Here is a 24,742-nt window from a genome sequence, read left to right as displayed (position 1 = left end):
CTGCGTTGTATCCCGGCTGTATCCTCTGAGTGCCATGGCTTTGGAGACCTTCTCGTAGGTCTTTGCATTCCGTTTGTTGGAGCGCAGCTCCGAAAGCACAGACTCATCGCCCCACACAGCGATCAGATCCAGGACTTCCCGGTCTGTCCATGCTGGGGACCTCTTTCTATTCTGGGATTGCATGGACTCCTCTGCTGGAGAGCTCTGCATCGTTGCAGGTGCTGCTGAGCTCGCCCCGATGTCCAACCAGGACATCAGATTCAAAGTGCCCAGACAGGAAAAGGAATTCAAATTTTCCCGGGTCGTTTCCTTTGTGGCTGGTCAGAGAATCCAAGCTTGGACTGCTGTCCAGAGCGTCAACAGAGTGGTGCACTGTGGGATAGCTCCCGGAGCTACTAAGTTCGATTTGCATCCACACCTAGCCTAATTCGAGATAGCCATGTCGAATTTAGCACTACTCCCCTCGTCGGGGTGGAGTACCGAATTCGAACTAAAGAGCCCTCTAGGTCGAATTAAACGGCTTCCTGGTGTGGACGGTTGAGCGGTTAATTCGAATTAACGCTGCTAAATTCGATTTAAAGTCCTAGTGTAGACCAGGCCTGAGTTACATTTGTGCAAGCAACCTTCACTTTGATTTTTGAGTGCTTCACTTTGGCTATGTCTACACTGGCAATTGAAAGCAAACTTTTGTCTTTCAGAGGTGTTAGCCCCCCACCCCCAAAAGACAAAAGTTTTGCCGCAACAAGTGTCAATATGAACAGCGCATTGTCAGCAGGAGTGCTCTATTGCCGACAACGCAAATGCTGCTTGTTGGGGGTAGAAGTTTTTTGTCGTCAGGAGAGCCGACAAACAGTGGCTACACTGCACGACTTTTAGCGGCATGGCTGTGATGACACAGCCGTGTTGCTACAAGCTGTGCAATGTAGACATAGTCTTTGTAACCTTCACATTTTTTAGCATTTTTTAAATGGAAAATGTATAATGTTGTGTTCAAAGTACTTTTAATAAAATATTTTTTTTAAATGATGCCTTGTAAAAACTTTTAAGTAGGCTGGGTCTTCATGGTATTTTTGGAGGAAATGTGTTTTATAGGGGGGAGCTGTTAGCAACCTCTATGTTTTGGATGCTTAATAATTTCCATTCCAAAAGAGTCTTATGATGACTTCTTTGAAAAGTTCACACCTCTGTTGTTTGCAGCTGACAATTGATATTCATCAGGGGATAGCCTTCAGGCTACAGCAGTGCCTTTTCTTTGTTCCATGAAATTCCATTAAGCTTTAGCAGAGATTTTTAATAACAACCACTTCCCTTCTCTTGCTTGTGTTTCTCAAGAAAATGTTGGCAGCATGCCAAAACAATAACTGAAGAAGAGCATTCTTAGGAAGGGGTTGACATCACCCTCAAAGCATCAGCAGCACACATGGGAGCTTCCAAAACTGCTGTAAGCAGGGAGAGAGCAGGAGCAAGGTTGCCTTTGGCTTCTCCTCTCCTCCTGTACCCCGCTGCAAGAGACAGATGGGCATGGCTTCTCCCTCACCAAACTCTGCACCTGCCCCAGGAAGTCTAGTCCCACCCCATCTGGCAGCACCACCTGAATCTCCCCAACTCTCATGCAGAGGAGAAAGAGAAAAAAGCCAGGCTCCCTTCAATTACTCACTAGACCCAATGATGCCAGATAATATAATTTGTCTTATAGCTCAGGTGGTAATAATCAGTGCTAGAATGCTGAAGGTTTAGGGTTCAAGTCTAAATTCTGCCCTGCCCCCCATGTATGTGTTAGGATACTTTAGTTTAATTACATAGTCCCATACTGGTTTTTTTCCCCACAAGACCCCTTTGCCTCATTAAGTGCACAAGATGGACACAGAAGGGAGCAGAAAAGTGGTTGCATGGGAAACCATAAATTTGGCATTTCGTAACTTTCGAGTGTTTCACTTTGCAACCTAAATAATGTTCATTTAACACAGTATTTCCTATGTAATACACATTAATTGCAGGCAGAGGCAGAAAGGAAAAAGCACTTTGTGAAAATATTTATATCACTCTGCTACTGAAGAGACTGTAAATTTGCACATATTCTAATGGGATTTGTATTAGAATTTGTAAACAGCTTAGGTGAATTTTTGTAAAAACTTATTTAATAAATTATTAAAATTCTATATTCTCATAATTTGTTCATGTTTCATCTTAGAATTGATTAATTCCAATATCTTCCAGATAGCTCAATGCAAAAACAAACCTAATATAAATGGAGGATTTATCACCTGCCTAGTTCATATGAGTATTAGTGTTCACAGGTAAGTGGGTACAAGCCCCAGTTCCACCAATGACCTAAATTGTCAATGGGACTCAGATATGTGATTAAGTGCTTTGCTTGATAGGGATGAACTTAAGGACATGCTTAAGTGCTTTGCTGGATCAGGGCCACAATGGGGAAAAAAGTCCCTGTATCCTTGCTAATGAACCTTGTAATAAAATAACAAAGGGGAAGAGAAGTGCCAATGACATGTGAGCTGCATTGTCACCATATACATAACTATCAATGAGTCTTTCACATACCCGTTTGAATGTTTTCAATCAATTATTTACTGTATTATAATGAGGGTTGTGGGGTTTTTTTTTTTTTTTTTTAAATTTCTTTTGCATGAAAGTGAGAGCCAGTTAGAAATCTGGGCTGACATTCTCCAGTGGCTATATACTGAAGGTGTAATTTCACAGCTGTTCCAGCTTTCTGTCTTAGGAGCTTAAGTTTTAATAAAAAAGGAGCTGATTCATTTGACATCAGTGAAAATTTAGCTTTCCTTGCCAGCACCAAAGATAGTTCTGGTTCAGTCCAGTGAGGTAACTACAGTCATGAAGGAAGTAGCAATAATAAATGCATCCATTTATGTCTGGGTAAAAAGATAACCCTTCAAGATTCCAGGCGGAATTGATACAGAATTTTAAATACCGTCAGTCTAAAGAACCGACTATTTAGAAGATATAAATGTAACAGTTGGTTTGATATTACATCAAATGCTGCTCTAACTTGTTCAGAAATGAATATTTGGAAAGTATTGATACTAAAATAAAAGGAAAACCTCGTAAAAATGCCTTGGTGTAAGGCTTGATGATGCAGTAGGTTTAATGCACTAGTCTTTCACCCCTCTAATGTAGGGTGAATTTAGTGATCCTTATATTTACTGGGAATTTATCTACTATACTTCACACACAAAAAAACCACCCAAACCAAACCAAAAATCCCACACCAGTATTATTGCTAGTTTCTGTTGAAGAGAGTGACTAGTGCTTCAAAAGCAAGGGATTCAGGAAGTGAAGATTAAAGTATGTAGAAACAACGGTGGGGGCCCGGCAATGCTACAAGTGAGAATGGAGGTGCTTTAATGCAACAGTTGTGAGTGCCAAGTTCACCCTAAGGATTATTTTAATAAAAACAGCAGAGGTTTTCTTGCTAGGAGCAGAATATTGGAATTTTTGCTGTTTGCCTTTCATCCATCCCGCTATCCAATTTAGGAATCCTACCAAAGAGTGACACACTAGAGTGTAATTATACAGGAACTAGAGGGAAAGTCTGCGGTATATCACATTAGTTGATCCATTTCTGAGTGTCTTGGTCCTTTTGGCCAAGATGAAGTTATTAAATGAGTCTCTTCACACACACTGTCTAGAACTTGGCTAAAATCTGTTTAACTGAAATGGGCAGAAAGCAGATGGGATTGAAAGAATGCCTATTGCTGGTTTTTTAATAGATAAACTTCCTTTTCTGTTCTCAAATGGTGCAAAATAAATAATTTTTTTGAATGCTTTAAATGTCTGTCAATCACCTGAATATTTCTTGATGCGACAGCATTGGTCAGCAAGGGACTTCATCAATGACAGAAAGAATTGCCCCTTGTCCTTAAAGTGCTTACACACTGCATTTTTCATACTGCTTAGCAAGTGATGGTGTCAAAGAATAGGGAGGAAATAGGAACAGAAAATACACAAGTTATAGCAAATGGCAACGTGGTTATGCGGTATAGGCTTGTGCACCTCTTAGTGGCTCATGGACCTCTTAGTGGCTCAAACTATTTTAAATGTATAAACATAAAGATGATGAATATAACAGTGAATGCTGTAGGTTTCTTTATAATGGGACTCATGGAAAAAATGGGTTTTCAGGAGGGATTTAAATGACAAGTGGCTAGAAGCCTAGCAGACCAGGTATTTCAGGCATTCCATCCAGAAGGAGTGATAGTGTCACATAATTAGAGCAAATTTATATTAATTTTGATTTCCTCACTAAATTTTGTTGTTTAATTATCAAGTCTTCAGTAGCTATTTCCCTATTTAGACAGATGTTTTCATTAAGTCTTTTGCTCATGATTTCAGGTTTTCTCCACCTGAAGCTTCTAGAAACATGAGATACCAGCGAAGACAGATGGTCCGGATTTTCTGTCCTCAAAAGGCCCTTCATTTTTTTAGGTAAGTGTTTCAGTTGTGCAACAGGCCTGTTATAGCTGTGGTAAAGGCTCGCTTTCATGAAGGTGAGGAGAACCCCCTTTCACAGGAGAGGGATGCATGCATCCCTCAGTGAATGAAGTTGATGTCTGTCTTTCCAGTATGCAGGGTCGTCCTTACCCTCACGTAAAGTATGCAGCTGCGTAGGGCACCAGGAAAACATCCCTATATACTTTAGAAAATTGTCTCCATTGTCCATGGAATTTTTTTTTTTGGTTGCTTCTAACACTACAGCTATAAAATTCTAATGCTGCACCCTGATCAGATTCATGGGTTGTACAGTCTGTGGTATTACCATCCATCACTACAAACTTCAGATGGTACGGGCTGTTATTTTTTGGGTTAGTTACTATGACATTACATTTTCCCATGGGCTACATTATGCTCTCATTGCATATTATCAGATTGTACCTGCTCTTTATAATGGGTGTGTTTTGAGGCCAATTCACTCTGAAGAATCATTTTGCAGGACATCCTATTATCCATCTGTAGTCACGTGGGGCATTTCCATATTAACATTGTTCCATGCACGAAGGTTGGTATTGTCCCTTGTTGCTTTCCTGTCCTGACAGCCTGAATCTGATATACTTTTGGACTCAAGGAGAGAGTCATGATGTCATCACCGCTATCTGATGTGCCATAGCAGTCTTGTACAAGTCAGTCTGAATCATTCTGGGACCTTCCTCTGCTCTAGTGCATACTGCTAAAATGATTCAGCATGCCATATTCCTTCCAATGCTATCCTAGTGCAGGGCACTTCTCCTTTAGCCACTTAGACGCATTTACTATGGGAGGCAACATCACTATGGGTGTGGGACCCTGGGCACTGCTCTCCTTTGGTGTTATCCCACCGCATGTACTGCAGGAGGTGGTATGCCTCCTACAGCTTTCATCCTTTCCCTTGAGGTTTCCACTGTACGACCAATGTCTAAGCATCTTTCTAATGAGAGACAGCCTTTATGAAGCAACCTCTCCCATAAGTACTGATCTCAAGTGCCACAGACTATCCTGTCAAGTACCCAAAATTGTATGTAGCAGGCAATGTGTGTAAGGCAGTAACATAGAAGTCTATCCCCTCCCCTTTGGATTGGTCTCTAGTGACTAATCTGTGTCACTTCACAGTTTTGTTTTGCTTTGGGGAGCAACAAGTCTCCAGGGCTCCTAAAACTGAACTGGTGTGAGGCTTGAGAGAGTGGTGAGCTTCAGAGTGGCGCAGAGCTCTCTGACTTGTTCTCCAATAAAGTAATATAAGTTTTACTTTCCTGCTGTTGTTGTCATCCTGCACGGCCAGGTCTGCAAACAGCTCAGACTCCTCTTTCCACCAGGCCCATCTCTGGGCTATGTTTGCGTCCGCAAAATCCACGGCTCCTGGGCCTTCAGGCCGAGTTTCATGATTCACGCTGCTAGCTGCTGCACTGCAGAGATGCTGCCACCATGTTTCAATAGCAAAGAGTGAAGCTGAATGCAAGTTCAGCTGAACAAGTGAGGTTTTATTAAACCCAGTGGACTGCTCTGGCTGTATCGCTATGTTGCTTCCAGCCTAACTTCAGACATTTCCCAGTTCCTCTGGTGTCCCATCCATAACAGGCTCTCCCCGGAATATGGCCCCCCTGCCTCTAGTTCCACTGATCATGATATGCTCTTCAGCCTGTCTTTACCAGGCCCTTTCCAGAAAGAGGGAATTCCTACCCTGCCCCCACTTCTGACTGAGTTCTCCTCTCTCTGTAGTCCTGAGTGACCCTTTCACATCTGGGGGTCACTAATGGCAATTAAGTCACCAGATCAGTATCAGCTGGGGGTAAACTGTTAGGTCACAGGTAAGGCTAAGCTTGTGTCATAAACAGACAGTAAATGGTTAAGAAGTTCACCTAGCCTAGCTGACAACTGATCAGAGGAACCAATGGGGCAGGAGGTCACAAGATGTTTCAAGAGGAAGGAGGGAAGTTCTTCCTTTGTTCTATTTATTAAGTTCTGTGCCGGAGTGAAAAGATCCAGGAATCACCCACGGTAGTGAGTATTAGAGAAGGAATGAATTAGCTTATGTTTATTTCCTTTTGTGACTTTGTTTTTTTGCATTAGAGGGATAATCAAGTTGGGTTTTCTTTTGCGTAACTAAGGTTTTTGCCCAGGGGAACATCCTCTGTGTTTTTAATCTGTTGTCTGTGAGAGCAGCTTGCATGCTAATCTCTCAAAGGTATTTCTTTTACTCCTTTTCTTTAATTAAAAGTCTTCTTTTTAAGAACCTGATTGATTTTTCCTTGTTTCAAGATCCAAGGGGGTTGGATCTGGACTCACAAGGAATTGGTGGGAGAAAGGGAAATTAAACTCCAATCCTGCCAGGAAAGGGGGGGATGAGTAATTTCTCCTTCTTTAAGAGGGATAGCTCAGTGGTTTGAGCATTGGCCTGCTAAACCCAGGGTTGTGAGCTCAATCCTTGAGGGGGCCACTTAGGGATTTGGGGCAAAAATCTGTCTGAGGATTGATCCTGCTTTGAGCAGGGGGTTGGACTAGATGACCTCCTGAGGTCCCTTCCAACCCTAGGATTCAAGGATTTTGGATTGTGTTCGCCAGGGAATTGGTGGGGAGGAGGAAGGAAAAGTTTCCAAATGACTTTCCCATAAACTTGTGTTTAAACCATTTGGTGGTGGCAGCAACCAGATCTAAGCTGGTCCCCACATCTGTACCCTAAAGTTCAGAGTGGGGGCAAAACCTATGACAGCTTGACTCTCCTTAAAGAGTCAGCCAGCCTGTGACAGTTACTGTAACCTCCTACTGTCTGTGATATGGTATAGTGAATTGATTACACCACTGCATATTTTTCTCTGTTCATTTCCTTTTCTATTTAGTCTAAAATCTGCTCCCCATGCTGTCGGGTTTTAGAAATTCATTTTGTGTTGGCCTTTTAGAGATAATAGTGCATTTGTGAGATGGCATTTATTGGATTTAGCAGGGGTTGAAACGCATTCTGTAATACCTCTTCCAGGGTTATACTAGTTCGCTCTAGCTCTATCTTGAAAAATGTTTTATAATAGCCTGTGTTGGAAAAATGTATAGGCATGTCTCAGTTCTCCTTGACATTGTTTGAACAATCTTAATTTGTTTGTAAATAAATCTTGCAAACAGTTGGATTAAAGAATCTAGAGATAGAAAAGATTTATTTAATTCATCACTCTGCCAAAGTAGGATCGTTCCCTATTGTACATCCATTATTGCCATAGTGGATTGATTTAAATCAGCAAGCAAAAAACATGGGTTGAAATAATTTATTTTAATCTTGATTTACATTTGTGTTTTTTAGTTATTTTCCTAAAAAAACCTGATTATTTTTGTTTGTATAATTTGGTACTACTTTTTGCTAATCAGGCGGATACACTATATTTTTCATATATGCCAATGCCAGGACAGATCAGACTAGATTATCACAGTGATCTCCTGTATAACACAGGCCATAGAACTTCCCCAAAATAATTCCTACAGCATAGCTTTTAGAAAAACATCCAATCTGGATATAAAAATTGTCAGTAATGGAGAATCCACCATGACTCTTGGTATGTGTACATATTTGTTTACACAAGTATATAGCTTGACGTACATTTATTCAGATTCTTAATTTTTATGAATGACATTTCTTATTTACTAGATGAGGATTAATTTTTTACGTGTAATTTGTGTCAAGCTGCATTTGATGGAAATTGGAATTCAATTAAAATGCACAAGACAGTTTTATTTAACTAATAAACAATTTAAAATGCTCTCTTAAATGTGATACATTTCCTTACTTTCCCTGTTATAAAAATATTTGCATTTAAACTAACTGATTTATTAAACAAAGGAAGTATTATCTGTAGTTAGTTAATTTAATTGCTTGTTCTGGTCTCTCTGGCCCAGATCCTCAAAGGTATTTAGGCTCGTAACTTCCAATGATTTCAATGGAATTTAGGAGCTTAAGTATCTTTGAGAATCTAGCCGTATGTCCTTTAAAATTTCAGAACCAGTACATGTTGTGATGGGGTGTTTTCCCTACACTGGCATAAAAGGGGTTAATAAAGTCCTAGGGAGGCTGTGTGGGAAGCAGCTAATAGGAGAGAGGCTGCAAGGAGCAGCCAATCAGGGCCCAGCAGGCTGACATAAAAAGGGCTGCAGAGACCAAGGTAGTCAGTTGCTGCTGCCAGGGAGTAAAAACTGTGTCCCTGGAGGGCTGAGAGAATGATAAGTGCCTTGGACAGAGCAGCTGCTAGCAGGGACCGGAGGAGCAAGAGGGAGCTCCTGGCTGGCTGTAGGGCAGAGCAGCTGAATGTCCTGAGGTGAGGGTGAAGAAGGTGCTGGAGCCATGGGGAAGTGGCCCAGGGAAATATAGCAGCATTCACAGGAGTTTAAAGAGGTGCAGCAGGAGGCTGCTGTTTACAGAGTCCCTGGGTCAGGACCCAGAGTAGTAGGTGGGCCCAGTCCATCCCCCACTTGCCACTGAGGAAGTGACTGGACTGTTGGACAGAGATACACATAATCGGAAAGGGGAAACACAGATGGCACCCTAGCCAGAGGGTTGAGTCGGGAAGAAGGATGCTGCAGTTCCTGAAATGTAGAGAGGGGCTGTAAGCAGAAACAGACAGTGACAGTGTGCAGACAAGAGTGTCTGCCTCGAGCTAACCTCCAAAAAGTGACCAGGAGCAGGCACCAGTCCAGTGATGAGAGCTGCACCCTGTGACTTGCTGGAGAACGAGGGCATCGATCACCCCTGACGTAAGGGGATGGTGCGGATAATTGTGTACTGGGTGAAGGATTGCATGAGGCAGTTGACCCTGAGGAAAGAGAACTGAGAGCCTATCTAGCACAGTTACCCCACACATAGGGAAGGTTGTAGTCCAGGACGGACACCCTTGAGCTGAGGGGCCGGGGGAGAAAGAGAAAAGACTATGGAGTCACCTTGGGCAGAGGCACTCTTTGCAGAGATCAGCAAAACCCTCCCAAGCTGGACCCCAGACTTGCCACCCCTAGCAAATGGGATAGATAAGCAACAAGGGCGTATCCAGCCTCTGCTGATGCAGGTGCTTGAAAATTAGCAAAGACTGTGGGAGGTGAACCAGTACCTGCAGTAGTGAGAGCTGCATCTGGTGACAGATGTCATCCTCTCACACCTCATTATTATTTATAGTTTGGAACAGGAAAACCAACTTTTCCGCTTTGTCACTACCAGTGAGTTTTCCAACTTTTGAATTAGTCATTGAACTGCACTATCTGAATAAACTGAAATGAAGACAGTATTTTCTCTGCACCTGCAGGAGAGACTACTGCTCTCAAAAGCTGATTTACCACTTCAGCAAACTCTGGTTCCAGGTACTTAGCTAGTGTCTTCCACCTGTTCAATGGTTTGACTTTCTATAAAACATTGGCAGCAAATATATACTGCTTTAATATAATTTTTTTATTTAATTTCTATTATGTTCATAGACTACAGTAAGTTTAGACTAACATAGGTTGTCAATTTCAATTTTAAATAGGGTTTTTAAAAAGGTATTTAATTTAAATTTTACAAATCCAGTATAAAGGATTTTTTAAAAATTCATAAAAATCACCCTGACTATTCATTTGTCCAACTTAATTTTAAGTAACAAAGAATCCTGTGGCACCTTATAGACTAACAGACGTTTTGCAGCATGAGCTTTCGTGGGTGAATACCCACTTCTTCAGATGCAAGTGGGTATTCTGCCCACTTGCATCTGAATACCCACTTGCATCTGAAGAAGTGGGTATTCACCCACGAAAGCTCATGCTGCAAAACGTCTGTTAGTCTATAAGGTGCCACAGGATTCTTTGTTGCTTTTACAGATCCAGACTAACACGGCTACCCCTCTGATACTTAATTTTAAGTGTGCCAAGTGATGGTGCTGCCACAATTACACCCTTGTGAAATTATTCTACAGATCTCACTTCCAGGAAGTCCTTTCTGATATGCTATGTTTTCCTCCCATAACTTCATCCTTTAATTCTAGTCCTACCCTCTTTTATTATGCTCAGTAGTTCCTCTCTCTTCAAGGTGTTTATACCTTTTTCTATCCCTCTAGCTATGCTATCTATATTAACCCTTTTAGGGTCAGATCCATTTCTTCTTGCAGACAATGAAAGTTTTTCTGCTGGCTTTAATAAGAGAACTAGCAGGCATTTAACAAAGGCTTGTAAGTCTATCCTGTAGGGCTCTTCACTGTACCCCCTATAAATTGTTAATATATATAAGTAATGCAGTGTCCAGCACTAAATGCACTACACCGCTGCCTGATCACACCAGAGATTTGTTCTGGTCTATTACCTTCCTGCTCTGTGATGAGATGCCTTTGTGCAGAACTAATCTTCATTTTATAAAGCAATTTCTTAAAAGTCAGTTGGTAGCTGTGAGTAAACACACTGGTAGACTATGTTCTTATCCATTTATGGTTCCCAACAGCATAAAGGCTTCCTTCCATATTTTTACTCTAAGTTAATGTACAACTATCTCATTTTGAAACAATATAGGAAGTGCTTGCAGAATGTTTTGAGGTGAGATGTCTCCCACTTGTGTTTTATCTGGCTTGTTTGTTGGGGTAGAGATGAATCATATCAGGGATACATAAACTGGATAAAAGTGCTAGGTTGCCATTCATAAAACTGGGTAATAGTGACTTTCCTTCTCTAACAATAAGGTTGTTTGGTTAAACAACTCCCCCAAAATTGGCATAAGAAAAGAACTTATAATGAAGTTTAACTATTTGAAAGGCAAACTTCCATGATTTGTTTTAGTATGTTAGATAATAAGTACTGAACATTATACCCAGGGTGGCAGTTTTCATTATAGTTAAGATACAAGTGTTTTTTATTCTCTGTAATTAGAGACAATGAAGATTAACTTATCTCACACTGGAGTTTTCCTTTGTATAATACTTTGGAATTCTCTTGAGCCTTCTGTCTGAGAATCTCAAGTGCTTTACAAACAGTAAAGCTATTAGGGATCCAAAGAGAGAGGTTTTTAATTAAATATAATATATTATATTTAAATTATATATATTTGGATAATGGTGCAGAGGTGCAATCATAAGAATTGTTGTGAGGTTCAGGAATTAAATGAAATGGGATTAATGAGGGCATCTACATAGGGCAGTGGTCCCTTTTTGTGGCCAGTAGCACATTCATGTTTTCTGAAGAGTGTGGTGGGCGCCAACACTTACTCACATGCAGGGCCGGCTCCAGGCACCAGTGGAGCAAGCACGTGCCTGGGGCAGCATATGCTATGGGGCGGCATTCCGTCCATTCTGCAGAGTCGGAGTGGTTTTTTTGTTTTTGTTTTTGGCGCCAGTTCTGGGCAGTGCAGAGAGAAGCTGGGAGGACAGAGAACACAGGCGCCTGCAGCCTGCAGCCCCGGAGTACTCTGTCCCCAGCAGGTGCAGGGCCCTGGCTTTTCTCCTCTGCTGGGCACTAGGTGGGCCCCGCGCCTGCCAGGGACTGAGAACACCGGCGCCCGCAGTCTGCAGCCCCGGAGTTCTCTGTCCCTGGCAGGCGTGGGGCCATGGCTTCTCCCCCCAGCTGGGCACTAGGCGGGCACACATAAATGCCTCGGCGGGCGCCATGGCGCCCACGGGCACCACTGACATAGGGTGACCAGATATCCCAATTTTATAGAGACAGTCTGGATATTTGGGACATTTTCTTATATAGGCACCTATTACCCCCCATCCCGATTTTTCACATTTGCGATCTGGTCACCCTACATCTACAAGACAGTAAAAAGTTCAGTGGAGACATGTTCTCCTCACCACTTAGTGTCTGCACCTATGTAATGTTGCCATTTTAACACACATTCCTAACCAATGATTGTCAGGAGTAATCATATCCAATTGTTGAACCATTTACATGTTTCAGTAAATAGGTTTATAGCTGACGTCATATTATTCACCTCCATTGTGATATTTATTTCATGGGTCTTTACGCTTGAAGAACTTTTTTACTGAGATGCTTTCTGGAATAACAAAGCTATTTTAAGCAATGCTGAATAATTCATTCTTTTTGCACCGATTTATGGCTAGTCCAAAGCATTCTCTTAAAGTCCTGAGTGTTTAAAAAATGTGATGCAAGTCCTCTCTGGGATTAAAAGAATATATTAGTAAGCCATCCATGTAAAACATACACTATTATGTATCTCCCCTATGTATATCCCATCTAAGTTGTTCGTTAAACTGATGACAGCTGCCAGGAGTTCTACCACAATCACCAATAAAGAGAATGAGGAGCAGGTACCCCTGTAAGATTCCCTAACAGGAAAAAGGTGAATTTTTAACTAGATCTCCCCAGCAAGAAGTTTCATACGATAAGAAAAAAAGGTCTCTAGAAGGCTTTTTGTAACCCAGAAAAGGGCAGTATAAAGTTTGAATCCTGCAGACAAAAAGATGAAATCTCCCTATAATGACGAAACCATCTCAGGGACTTCCTGTGAACTAAACCCTTCCTACCTGTGGTCTTTAGACTTCTCCGCACAGAAAGATTTGCCTAAAACGTAGTTTACCAAGAATAGGGAACAGCTGTCATGTGCTCTCAAATAAACCTGCATATGCCATAGTAAGATGAATTTCAAATAAATCAGACAATTGCAGAATCAACAGATGAAGGGAGCACATAAAAATGGAATATATTTGGATTTGACAGTGTACCTCAAAATTAATTCAAATTGGCTTGGATACGACAAAGACACCTGCGTATAAAAACTGACTGAAGGTCTATAAAAACGGGTAACAATATGGCAAAATATCAGTGGGAGGTGGGGTGAGGTGTTCATTTTAGTGAGATACTGCAGGAATCTAGGTTAGCTCTTCTAGTTTTAACTATTGTTGTTAATGATCTAGCAGAGGGAGTAAATGTTACTGATACTCGCAAATGATACTAAATTGGGAGGTGGCGGCATACACATCAGTGAGCACAGAGAAATAATGTCTAGAAAATATCAAAATTAAATTCATTTTGGAAAAATTTAAGGCAATTCCCAAACATGGCTATTCACTGGGAGGATGATAGCTAGAAAATAGTAATGCTGAAAGAGACTAAGGATATGGCTACACTTGCAGCTGTACAGCGCTGCCGCGGGAGCGCTCCTGCAGCAGCGCTTTGAAGTGCGAGTGTGGTTGCAGTGCCAGCGCTGGGAGAGAGCTCTCCCAGCGCTGCAGGTACTCCACCTCCCCGTGGGGATTAGCTTACAGTGCTGGGAGCCGCACTCCCAGCTCTGGGGCAGTGTTTACACTGGCGCTTTGCAGCGCTGTAACTTGCTGCGCTCAGGGGTGTGTTTTTTCACACCCCTGAGTGAGAAAGTTGCAGCGCTGTAAAGCACCAGTGTAGCCAAGGCCTTAGGCCCAGAGATTTAAAGGTATTTAGGTATTGCTGTGTTCAGCAATAATTTAGGAGCTTAACTCTCATTTTCAAAAGGGATTTAGGGCTTGTCTTCACAAACATTTAGTTTGTGCCAAGCTGGGGTTTGAATCCATCCCACACTAGCCTGCCACGAACTGTCTGTCTATGTAGTCCCTGCTGTTGCTTATTAACAATTTGTTAATGTGCTTTAATGTAGTCTCAAAATTCTATTGGCAGTCAATGGGATTTAGGCTCCTAAATTCCTAAATCCCTTTTAAAATGAGATTTAGACTCCTAAATCAGTTAGGCATTTAAAAATCTGGACCTTAGTGATAGTGAATGGCAAATATCAGAGGGGTAGCCGTGTTAGTCTGGATCTGTAAAAGCAGCAAAGGGTCCTGTGGCACCTTATAGACTAACAGACGTATTGGAGCATGAGCTTTCGTGGGTGAATACCCACTTCGTTCGACGAAGTGGGTATTCACCCACGAAAGCTCATGCTCCAATACATCTGTTAGTCTATAAGGTGCCACAGGACTCTTTGCTGAATGGCAAATGACATTCAATGTGTAATGCAGTAAATCTATCAAGGTATTAATCACCATGCTACCTGAACACCTTGCACAGATTATATAAACAGATACATCCCTGATCATCTTTCTTTCCACTTTAGAGATTTTAGGCACTGATTTTTCCACCATTAGGGTCTTTTGTTTGTTTTCTGGGAGTCGGATGGGGCGATAAACTAGGATGCAAAGATAGGGTTTTGCATTTAGTCCTGATCATAGTAAGATCTATGGGTATTCTCAACTCTTGTGAAAGGAAATTCAATGCCATAGTGATGGTACTGCTGCTGAGAGAGCACTTTGTCCCAAACTCACCCAAGCTTCAGTCTAAGCTAGATACTTCCATTGTTCCTGGTGAATGTAACTGATGTGTCTCTCTCTCTGAACTAGTATAGTCACAGTCTATTGAGGGCTTTGAAGTTCAGAATCAGGACCCTGAATCTAATCTGGTATTGAATGGTGAATCCATAGCACCAGAGTGATATGTTCACAGCAGTTTGTGAGAGTGAGCAGATGGGCTGCTGAGTTCTGATCCACGTGATTTTTTTCAGAAACCCTAACTTCACTTGTAGGTGCAGTATACTGTAGTCATGAAAGTGGGAGATGACAACAGGCCATCCATAGGCAGAAGAAGGTTCTCTTACCTGCTGATGGTACCTAAGTATTCAGTAGCAGTGAGGGTCCAGGAGGACTGCTAGGCTGCAGACTGTCTTACCTATCAGAGGGCATGTAACCTTGATAGAAAATGTATTGGCTAGTTCCTGTAAATGTTTCCCTCTTTCCACTATAACTGCAGTCTTACCTAGAGTGATTTTCAGCTGTTTTTACAAATCTCATCCAGACACAGAGACATATTAGAAAACACTAAACAAGCCTACTGTATATTAGCTAACAAGATATGTAAACCCAGGGGGGGAAATCTCTAGGCATTCTCCAAAATCAGAATTAGGAGCCATAAATAGCCCTGAAATCACCATGTGGAATCCTGTGCTTTTACACCAATGCAAACTCATTGAAGATAATGGGGTTGCCCCAGTGTAACAGAGAAGAATTTGACCCATATTTTCTATCAAAAGGTATCATGTGGCTGAGAAATCCTAGAACTTGAGTGATAAGAAGTCACAAAGAAGCAGGTGTAAAGGGAAGCTATTGTGTTTTCACCCTGTGACCACTGTTGGTAGCAGAAGTGTGCAACAAACGGAATGATTCAGTGGGTCTTAGAGCAGAAATAACCTTCCTCTGCAGCTGAAAGGGCCTCTCTGTTCTATTAACTTCCTATTGTCAAAAAAAAAAAAAAAACCAGATGAAGACTTGGCTATAGCTTCTGTATGTTTCCTTTCAAGTAAAATTACAGTGGTGGGCTTATTCTATGCTGCCTTGTTCTGGCTGTAGTTTAAGTGAAGTACATTAAGCCCCTCCATGTGAAAGAAGCTGGGCTAGTGCTAAAGCAAGAACAGTAAGCAGCACAGAAACAACATTATGTGCTTCTTTTGATTTACACTCTCCTATATACACTGGCCAATTGCCATCAGAGATATATTTCAGCACCAATGCAATCTTAAAGCAATGACCTATACATTTAGAATTCTATTGCAAATTAAAGCTAAACACTCCTTGAACCTTAAAAGGTGAATTTTTCCCTAAAAGGGCCATGAGTTTTTTGTCTCTCAATAACTCAGATGTCTTGAAGGGTGTCGTGCTTGAGAAGCTGCCATATGTGCAACAGAGGAAGGGAGAAATTGAAAGAATGATTTGTAACTATAATAATACATTTAAGATAACCCTGGTATTGTTTGTCATTTATCAGCCCTCTCCCAAATCCAGTATTAACTGCTCCTGTGAGCACCAATAAGAGAAAGGAAGATGATGATGATTTATGCTGTCCTAGGACCTTCCATTTGCGCTTTACAAACACTGAATTTTGCCTCGTGGCACCCTTGTGAGGTAGCTATTACCAACACAGTTATACAGATTGAAAAGCTGAGACAGAGATTAAAGTGATTTGGCCAAAGGCATGTAACAAATCTGTGGAAGAGCTGGGAACAAAACCCAGGTCTCCTGGTCCTCTCCTTTAACCACAAAACCCTCTTTTCTCTTGACATGAAGACAGGCCACCCCTGAAAAAATGGTGGGTGCTGAGCAGTCTCACTATTAGCTCCCACCCACCCCCCGCAATGCCTCGCGCCCACCGGTGGGCCCCATGGATCAGCACCTCCCTTCTCCCTCCCGCCTCAATCAGCTGTTTCACAGTGGGGAGGGGGAAGGAGCGAGGACACGGTGTGCCTGGGGGGAAGGGGCAGAACTGGGTGGGAAGAGGCGGGGCGGGGTCTTGGGGGCCTGGCCCGGGGATCCAGCACCCCCTGGCCCTTTGAAAAGTCAGCACCTGTGACCCTTCCTGTACATAATACCAAAATGTAGTCTCAGTGTGCCCAAACACAGTGGGCTAGTTTGGCAACTTGTCTGGAGCCAGAAGACTGCATTTAATGCACATGTACATCTTTGTTTAATCAGTAAATACTTGTGAGACTAATATTTTGTTTTGACAAATTAATAGAAATTGCTTGTTGCTTAAATTCATAGGTAATAAAATCCTGAAGTTGATCAGCTTTGTCCTTACTTGGCAATTGGAAAGACCGAAAGGAGCTTTAGGCCGCAGGACTCATGAGTTAGACCACTCTTGTGTCTGCGTCCACTTAGGGTATGTCTTCTGGTGAAGTAACACAGCAGAATAAAAACAGCTGCAGTCCACAAGATATTAGTGTTTATAACCAAAAAACACAATAAGTCAACATAATGAGGGAGAACAGAAGGCAGTGCGTGGTTTAACTCAGTCTGTCTGTTTAGGTACTCATATAGCCCTCATCACCATAGCACCTCAGCACATCACCATTTAATTCATGTGATAAAAATGTTTTTTTACTGTGGATTTTTTTACCCTTTCAACACCCCTGTAAGATAGAGAAACATCATCATCCCTATTTTATGGATGGGAAATTGAGGCGCAGAGTAGATTAAGTGTGTCTTGCCTCTGGTCATACATGAAATTTACAGGAATTGAGCCCAAATATCCCCAGTTCCAGTCCAGTAGGCCAACCTTTCTATGGCTTTGGTGTGAAGTCCAACCTTTCTAAAAGCATTCTCCCTCCCTACCCGTTTCCTATGGAGCCACTCGAGCAGCCCTTCTCATGCTGAGTGCCCATGCAAGGAAGTTGAAGTTAACCCATTGTTCATAAGGAACGAGGCAATTTCACTGCCCATGTCACAGAGTACTATAAAGCATCACTTGGGGCACCAGAACTCTGAGACCAGGATGACTCTACAGCTAGAAAGAGCTTTGGAATGAAACTAAGCCTTGCTAAAGCACATCATTACAATAGAACTTCAGAGTTACGAACACTGGAGTTACAAACTGACCAGTCAACTACACACCTCATTTGGAACTGGAAGTACACAATGAGGCAGCAGCAAAGCAAATACAGTACAGTACTGTGTTAAACAAACTACTAAAACAAATGGAAAGCCGCATTTTTCTTCTGCATAGTGACGTTTCAAAGCTGTATTAAGACAATGTTCAGTTGTAAACTTTTGAAAGAACCACCATAATGTTTTGTTCAGAGTTATGAACATTTCAGAGTTACAATCTCCATTCCCCAGGTGTACGTAACTGAGGTTCTACTGTATACACTTAAAAAAAAAACAACAACAACCCTCCACTACTATGGAATAAATAAATGTAAATAAGCAGATATTGAAACAAGTTAATAGCTATAACAGTCAGAATAGTTGAACTAAATTCTTTCAGAAATTATGCACCTTTAACATTAATATTGACACTTTTTTTTAAATCAAAAGTACTTTTCCTCTTATTTACAACCTGCTAAATAGTGAAAATATTACATTGAAGAGATGCCTTCTTTCCTTTATAAAGCCCTCAAAGAATGAACTTTTACCAGATACAGAAGCTGCACTGTGGCTTTACTGTACTGGAACCTCTGTACTGACAGGGAATGCCTGAGGGATGAGCAGAGTGAAGGGAACCAGGATTTACGGAAGGCATTTATTCTGCCTAGGAACACTCACATGTACAAAGGCCTTCACCACTCTGTTCTGGTGACAAGATGAAGACTACAGTGGAAAAATGGAATTTTGCCAATGTTACACTGAAATTAAGAACCAAATAAAGTACAACTGGCGTCATCTCAGAATGAGGAGGAAAAGGGGCAATGGCAATTCTGAGCCCAGATAACCACTATTGAGGCTGGAATCTAAAGCAAGGCAGCACTCCCAAATGCATTATGTTCACGTTCTACAGCCAGATCTCAGCACTAGAGATGAATGTCCTAGGGTGGGGTCCATGAAGTGACTTAGGAGTTGCAATGGTGAGTGGCATGGCACCTAGAAAATCACAGAAACAACACTGTAATCCACAAAGCCTGAGTTAGGTGCCTTGGCTCCCTATACAATGAATGGGGAGCATTAGGGACCTTAGAATGTGACCCACAAAAGCCAACACAGGAGGCAGGGAGCCACCTAAGCTAGCCAATGGGAAATACCAACAAGAGCAGTGTGTCCTAAATCCCACACCTCTCATGAAGATAGGCACCTACCTCCACAAATGGGCGCCCCTCTCCTGGAGTCAGGCACCTAAATTGTCTAATGCAATTCTTGCAGGAATGAGGGAAGCACCTGCCTTGCTCCACACAAAATGGTTGGAGGAGGAGGAGGTGATGTCCACCTCATAACTTTTTGTCCAGTGGTTAGAGCATTGCCTGGGATCATGGAGACCCAGGTTCAAATCCCCCCGCCCCGCCAGCAAGGAGGAAAAGTTTTGAACAGGGATGTCCGACCTCTCCAGAGAGAGTGCTCTAACCCCTGAGCTAAAAGCTGTAAGGTGGGCAGCACCACCACCACCAGTCAGATTTTGAAGGGGACCCAATCTGGTAGACAGCATCTGAATATGGTGACTGGATTGGGCCCCACATGCAATTTAGGAATATGAATGCCTATCTTCCCCCAATTTGTGGATTACTCGGGGGCTTAGACAGGGAGATGTGCATTTGGATGCTCATTGCCTAGAGGGAAGCAGAGTGAGCATTCCCGAAGGCAGAAACAAAGGCACCACGGTAACTTTTACAATGAAATCATAGCTGACACATGGAGGAGGCACGTGGGGTCACATCCTCCTCCCCCCAACCCCCAGATTTATGCCAGGGTGGGAGTCAGGCGCAGTTGAGAGGGACATGCCTTGAAAAGGCACTGAGCTTTCCCACTCAGCCTCATTAAGTGGTGCCCAGAGCAGGGAAGTGAGACCAGGCTTGCAGCAGGCACAGTTACCACAGCTCAGCAGTGGACCCTGCTTGGGGTGTGTGCAATGCTGCAGAAGAGAGCTTGGGGCAATGAAGGGTGAGGAGGCAGTGGGGGCAGCAGGATTGTAAGTGTAGATCAGCCCTAACTTTAGTAGCTGCTGTTTAGCATCCTCCTGAAATACTAGCAGAATGGAAAGAGTGTTATCACATGGTGAGACTGCATCTGTTTCCCCCCCAAAATACAGAACAGAAATATTTGTTGAACACTTCTGCCTTTCTGTATTATTATTCATAATTCTACCATTTCTACCTACTATGGGACCAATGCCATTGTCGGGATTCTTTTTGGTTCTAATATAGTTAAAAAATCCTTCTGATTGTCATTAACTCTGCTGGCCATAGATTTATCCTTGTATATCTTTACTTCCCTTATCAATTTTCTACAGTTCCTAGCTCCTGGTTTATAGTCATTACTGTCAACTTCCCCCTTCTTCCATTTGTTACAGATATCTTTATTTTTAAGCTGCCTTCACTGACCCACTAAACCAGGTTGTTGGTTTTTTAAAATCAGGACAGCCTTCTCCCTCGATTTTGGATTTTTAGGGATGTAGTAAAGTGCTTATAAACAATTCAAAATTATCATTCATTTCTTTCTGATTAAATGTTTCCTCCCAGCAGATTTGGCTCATAATTGTTTTCAGCTTTGTGAAATTGGCCCTTTTAAAGCACATATAATATTTATTTATTTAGACTTCTTTGGCCTTTATTCTGTTTGCACATTATAAATGTGATCAAGTCTTGATCACTTGTCCCTAAATAACTTCTGCTGTTATGGCTAAAATAGCAAGCAGCTCCAAGATGGCCCCTCACCTTCCCTCTCTACCATACTGGCCTCTAATTAGAGTGACCAGATGCCCCGATTGTATAGGTATTCCCAATATTTGGGGCTTTGGCTTATATAGGCACCTTTTACCACCCCTGCTCCCCATCCCCGTCCTGATTTTTCACACGTGGTATCTGGTCATCCTACCCCTAATGTAACCAGATGCAGACACAACCCACATACATGGGAGCAGCCTACACCAAGCTTCCCTCTGGCACAGATTTTGGCTCAGGAATGAGTGGCATCAATTGACAGCCTCCAATCAAGAACAGTATACAGCCCTATGAAGAGTAGGAGAAGGAGCTGCTTAAGAGAGCTCAGAGGCACGGGGGAGCAAAGAGAAACACATGGGGGGGAGAGAGGGATAGAAAACTGAAAGGAAAAATACACAAAAGACAAAACAAAACAAGGAAAACAAAGACAGGAGATAAAGGAAATGAACAGAAAAAGTGACAGAGATGAAAGTGTGGTAGGGCAGTGCAAAGGGACACTGAAGAGGGGCTCCTAGCCATCAATCCATCACGGCAAGGGGATCCTCAACAAAAACAGCTGGGGACCACAGGATTGAAGTGAAGGACTGGGGGAGTTGGTCTTATTTCTGACTCTGTCACTGCCCTCCTGTAAGACCATAGGCAAATCATGAAACTTATCTGTGCCCGTTTTTCTGACTATAAAATGATAATGCTACTGGGGTTAGGGTGCCTGTTAATTTATAGGGCTTCAAAAGCAAGATGTCTGCAATTTTTCTTAAACTTTAATTTTTTTGTATTTTGTATCTATATTTTGGGGCAGGTTCTGACTACAAGGTCAAACTCTGGCTGTTCTGATCAGCTATCTAAAACTGTGTGTGACACAATGTCCGTGGTACAAACATTATGAAATGTAAATATAAAATAGACTGAGCTATACTTGCTAACTCCTTCTCTCCAGAAGAGCCCAAAAGACTTGCCCAATATAATAGAGCAAGTATAGGTGCCAACTTCATTTATACCTCGGTGGGGGAAGGGGGGAGGGCTCAACCCCTCCTCTGCCCCAGGCCCACACCCCGCCACCTCTTCCTCCAAGCCCCCACCCCGCCCTGCCTCTTCCTGCCCCTGCTCCACCCCTTCCCAAGGCCACACCCCCTCTCTTCCCACCCCCTCCCCTGAGTGCACCGCATCCTTCCCCTCCCTCCTAGTGCCTCCTGCATGCCGCAGAACAGCTGATTGTGGCGTGCAGGAGGCACTGGGATGGAGGGGGAGGAGTTGATCAGTGGGGCTGCCAGCAGACAGGAGGCACTGGGTGGGAGGGAGAGGAGCTTGGCTGCCGGTGGATGCTAACCACCCACTAATTTTTTTCTGTGAGTATTCCAGCCCTGGAGCACCCATGGAGTCGGCACCTTTGAGAGCAAGTCAGTGGAAGAGACAGAAGCAGACCTTCGTTCTGACTCCTGACCCTGTGCCTGAGCCACGCTGCCTTCCCCAGCATAGAATACAAGCAGGTAAGTAATGATGTGCATCAGTAGCTCACACCAGCACAAGAGCACCTGAACTGATCTTACTGAATATTGCTAGGCATCTTACTTCAGCGAAGGAAAAAAGTTAACTCCCACTCATTTCTACTGCAAGAGCAAGAAGATGGAAATGTTTTATAAGGGTTGGCTACACTTGCAGCTGTACAGCGCTGGGAGTTAAAGCTGTCTTCGTACAGCTGTGTAGGGAAAGCGCTGCAGTGTGGCCACATTTGCAGCGGTGTTGGGAGTGGTGCATTATGGGCAACTATCCCAGCGTTCAAGTGGCTGCAACATGCTTTTCAAAAGAGGGGGGTGGGGTGGAGTGTGACAGGGAGCGCGGGGGAGACAGAGAGTGGATTTTTGGAGCCGACACTGTGTCAGCACTCTGCCTTGCAAATTCCGACCACTTCCCCCACCCCTCTCTCATTCACTCTTAAATGCAAATAGCCTTCAGAACAGATAAGCAGCTGCTCCGATGGACTCCCTCCCCCACCTCCCCCCCGCTGTGCTGTTTCTCTCCTCAAGCAAACACTAGCTGTGGACATTCCCTGCCTGCCTCTGCTCGAGCAAACAGTAGCTGTGTTTGTTTTTTAGATAAGCAGCTCCGGGAGCCCCGAGTTCACAACAAAACAAAGAGAGGCATCATAACAAAACAAAGAGAGTTCTTTAGTCAAAAGCATTATGGGAAAATTCCAGAGGTCAGTTACAGCGTAGTAAGATTAATCACTGTTTACACCTGCACTCCAGCGCTGCAGCTGTTCTCTTTATTCCTCTCGTCCATGTGGAGTACAACCAGCGCTGTAGCCAGGGAGATACAGCGCTGTATGTGCCTTGCCAGTGTGGACAGGGAGTAAGTTGCAGTGCTGTAAAGCCACTACCAGCGCTGCAACTCTCCAGTGTAGCCAAGGCCATAGTGTGCTATTTTTAAACTGTTCAAGAAATGTACTTCTAATAGCAGAATAGCATAACAGACATCTCCCAGCGTCAGATAATACAAGTGCACAAACTTCCTCTTGGGTAGTCCAGGAAAGGTAGAACACCTTAAAATAGTCTGCAGATAAAAGTAAAAAACAACAATCCAATTCATAGCTATCAGAGCAAACCCATTTTAGCTGCTAAACCTTTATTAAAGGTAATAGGGTGTAATTAAGCAATGAGAACATTAGAACATTTGTTTCCCAAATGTAACCTAAAAATAGTGTTAATTTAATGCTGGTGAACAATGCCAGACTGATGGCTCCAGAGACAAAGTGCTCTATCCAAAGGTGACTCAAACTTCTACTACAGGGGCCTCTTCTAATGAGGGAATTCAGTATCTCGGACCCCCTTGAGTCCCTGGTCTTCTCCATGAGAGTGACAGTAGGGGAGTGATTTGAGTTGGTTTGTGATGTTTATTCCAATCCAATGGGAAATGGACTGAGCCCCACCAACACACTTCACACAATCCACCGAATGACTCAAGTGTACCTTTACAGAAACTGCATGTGACATAAGTTAGTTTATTTAAAGCACACAGAAGCACAGCTATAACAACCCAGTACAACTATATAAGGAAGGGATTGATTTGTCCAATAAAATCAAATCAGTATTACTCTGGTTGGACAGAATTATCATCTTTCAGAAGGCTTATTAACTTGCTTGTTACATGCATGTTTTGTAAGGATCATTCCACAGTAAATTTAAAACGGGAATTAATTCAGAGAAGTCCAGGTGGTCAGACTTTGATGGTCACAGAATCATAGAAATGTGGGATTGGATAGGATCTTAATAGGTCATCTAGTCCAGTCCCCTGCACTGAGGCAGGACTAAGTATTCTCTAGCCCTGACAGATGTTTGTCTAACCTGTTCTTTAAAACCTCCAATGGACAGAGATTCCACAACCTCCTTTGGCAATTTGTTCCAGTGCTTAACTACCCTGACAGTTAGGAAGTTTTTCCTAATGTCTAACCTAAATCTCTCTTGCTGCAATTTAAATTCATTACTCCTTGTCCTGTCCGCAATGGTTAAGGAGAACAATTTATCACCCTCCTCGTTATAACAACCTTTTAAGAACTTAAAGACTGTTATGTCCCCTCTCAATCTTCTCTTCTCCAGACTAAACAACCCCAATTTTTCCCAACCTTCCCTCATAATTAAAGGTCTAGAAAACATGACTTATTTTTGTTTCTCTCACCTGGACTTACTCCAATTTGTCCACATCTTTCCTGAAATAAGGTATCCAGAACTGCATACAGTATTCCAGTATCCCAGCCTTATCAGTGCTGAGTAGAATGGAAGAATTACTCCTTGTGTCTTGCTTACAGCACTCCTGCTAATACATCCCAAAGCGATGTTTGTTTTTACAACAGTATTACATTGTTGACTCACATTTGGTTTGTGATACACTATAATCCCCAGATCCTTTTCTGCAGTACTCCTTCCAAGACAGTTATTTCCCATTTTGTATGCGTGCAATTGATTATTCCTTATTAAGTATAAAACATTGCATTTGTCCTTATTGAATGTCATCCTATTTTTTTCAGACCATGTCTCCAGTTTGTCCAGTTCACTTTAAATTCTAATCCTGTCCTCCACAGCACTTGCAACACCTCCCGGCTTGGTATCATCCACAGTTTGTAAGTGTACTCTCTGT

The 24,742-nt window shown here is 42.6% G+C and overlaps 2 long non-coding RNA genes across 5 annotated transcripts in view; one reads left to right on the top strand and one right to left on the bottom strand.

Annotated features, from left to right (window-relative positions):
* The window catches only part of LOC123369404, a 154,158-nt gene that overhangs the window by 43,734 nt on the left and 85,682 nt on the right, over window positions 1-24,742 (bottom strand). The window lies entirely within an intron of this gene.
* LOC123369408 lies at window positions 6,393-24,686 on the top strand. The gene is made up of 3 exons (XR_006579037.1): window positions 6,393-6,510; window positions 21,963-22,098; window positions 24,633-24,686. It is a non-coding gene; the product is annotated as an uncharacterized LOC123369408 (long non-coding RNA).

The sequence above is a fragment of the Mauremys mutica genome, chromosome 4 (genome assembly GCF_020497125.1).
Source record: "Mauremys mutica isolate MM-2020 ecotype Southern chromosome 4, ASM2049712v1, whole genome shotgun sequence".
In the NCBI taxonomy this organism is placed as follows: domain Eukaryota; kingdom Metazoa; phylum Chordata; order Testudines; family Geoemydidae; genus Mauremys; species Mauremys mutica.
This window is presented reverse-complemented; position numbering and strand designations above follow the sequence as displayed.